Genomic DNA, 2521 nt, shown 5'->3' with positions numbered 1-2521 from the left:
CTGTGTTCACGTCCTTGTTTCCTGTCAACTGACAGTACAGTCTGTCAAGTCATGAAGTCATAAAGTGTGTGTAACACATACTGCATAGTCTTCGGTGGAACAAGCTGTAAGATTGTAAAGCCTCTTCAGACACAGTAGTGATTTATGATATTTGGTTGTATGAATCAAACTGACTCGCCTTGATTGGCTACACATGTCAACATCTGACAAGAAGTCCAGTCACCTTCTGAGTGGAGTGAATGATACGCTGAAGTCAAGGTTCACAGCACAGTACAGTACACTGCAAACTGTGGGGCTTTCACACAGAAAACAATGTTAGAATCGTGTATTCAGAATTAGAATATTAAGAACAATATTCATGTGTTTAGGGAGAGTTCAGGAGTCTCCTGTCTTCCTGTCCTGGGCCGTGGTGAACCATGCTGATTGGTGATGTTTCTATAGTTTCCACACGCTTCACAAATCAGCTGAACTGACAAGAAGAACTTGGCACAGGAGTTTTCCAGAGTCCCTGTTTCTTGATTATCATGCATGCACATTGTGTTTAAAGGGCAGAAGCTGTTGTCAGGCAGAAATCCAGGTGAACAAGTCAGCATTTATTCATAACAATGAGACTGAGAAGACCAACAGAAACATGCAGCTGACTGCAGCCTCACGGTGTGCTGCACCTCTGTCCCTCTGTCTGCCAGCCAACTTCTGCATCACCTGCTCAGATAAGCAGGGAAAACAGTCGAGTTAGACACATACAAACTTTGAAAATGTGCACAATAGGAACGAAGTATGAAGCATTCTGAAGGTTTCCCTTTAATATAAAACAATTTTACCCTCCCTTCACAAATCAGGTCCTTGTGAGCCCTCTCTGACATTTTCACCTCAAATGAAATGAAACCATCTTCTGTGTATGTGTGTGCCTTTAAACATCAGGGATCAGCAGAACCAGTGGGTTAGGGTCTGAGTTCCACAGACTGGGCAGGAAAGCCACAAAGTATTGACTTCACCAGTAAAGGCAGGAACACACCGGCCCGACTGTTGGACGTCTGAAGTGTTTGGAGAGACTCAGACGAGGTCAGGAACAAATATGTTTGGTGTGTTCAGCTGTGTTGGAAGCTTTCGGAGCCGCTCGGACGTTGTCTGCTCCGATTCAACATGCGAAGTCTGAGGAGGAGGGCCGTCAGCCGTCTGAGCCAATGGAGTCTCTGATTGGCGGTGTGCTAGCGAATTAGCGGTGTGTGGGAGGGCTGGAATACTGTGTGTGAGTACTGAAACGAGACTAGTTGTTATTACGTCCGTTCAGGATGAATTAATCTGTGTTCGTTTGGTAATGTTAATTAATGTTAATGTGTTATCAGACATGTTCAACATCAGAGGCAGCTACATTAGTGAGAGTGACACTGCTTTACACAACAGGTTTGTACATCCACAGTCTTGGGTTTTCTGGTTGACCTGTGAATGATGACTACAGACTACAGACTACTGTCACCTGACGCAGGCACATGAGACAACAGAACAGTCAATTTAATTTTAAATTTAAATTTAAGGTATTACAAGGTATTACAGACCACCTTCAAGTGTTACAGATGTGCTGTGATGCACTGATGGACTTGTGTGAACATATTAAAAGTCATCAGCGCTCCATATGTAAATGTTATTGCCGTGTCAGCCCAGTGAGCTGATAGTTGATTGTACCTAATGTATTTGCGTGCATGTCTGAGTACATCAGGACCTTATTTGTATGTTTTCACTGCTTCATACTGTCAGTATGGTGCTTATATAAGAAGAGAATCTTTCAACTTGACTAATTCTGATCACCTCTGTGTTATATCACCACTACACCCAGAGAGTGGGTGTTATAAACAGGACAGGCTTCTAATTATGTTTAGGGATAAACTACCACACCACACTAAAATATACCAGACCTGTGTCTGCAGCTGCAGCATGGTGATGGTCGTAAAAAGGTCTTAATACCTGGAAACACAGAGTGTCGCACTTTCAGCCATGACACATTCATTTAGGTGATAGTCTCATTCTCTCTGCCAAACGAACCCTCATGATATTCCAGATGCAGTCACTCCCTCCTGCCCTACAGGAGGCCTTTCCCACTGTTTCCACCACCTGACCCTCCTCGCCGGCTCAGTCAACAGCTTTCCACTTCCCTTAATCAGCCCAGAAGTCTATGTACAGTTTAATTGCATCAGCACTCCATCAGATTGTGTAGTTTGCATCTGCCCGAGCTTTGTTGGCCTTCTGCCCACCTTCTGTGTGTGTGTATATATATATATATATATACATAACATGCTGCCTGATGATGTGGATGTTAACAGTGCATTTAATAGTGTGTGTATGCATAGAAACACTTCTAACATCACTGATGAATACTAGAACTGGTGCTGAAGTGCATTAGCAGGCTTCCACACCAGACATGCAAGTGTGTGTGTGTGTGTGTGTGTGTGTGAATAACAGAGCAGGTGGAATTCCCACTGTGAAGTGAAGCTGGCTGCCTGCAGGCTGTGAAGGTCGACAGGTG

The sequence above is a fragment of the Acanthopagrus latus genome, chromosome 4 (assembly GCF_904848185.1).
Source record: "Acanthopagrus latus isolate v.2019 chromosome 4, fAcaLat1.1, whole genome shotgun sequence".
Classification (NCBI taxonomy): Eukaryota; Metazoa; Chordata; class Actinopteri; order Spariformes; family Sparidae; genus Acanthopagrus; species Acanthopagrus latus.
Note: the sequence above shows the minus strand (reverse complement) of the source record.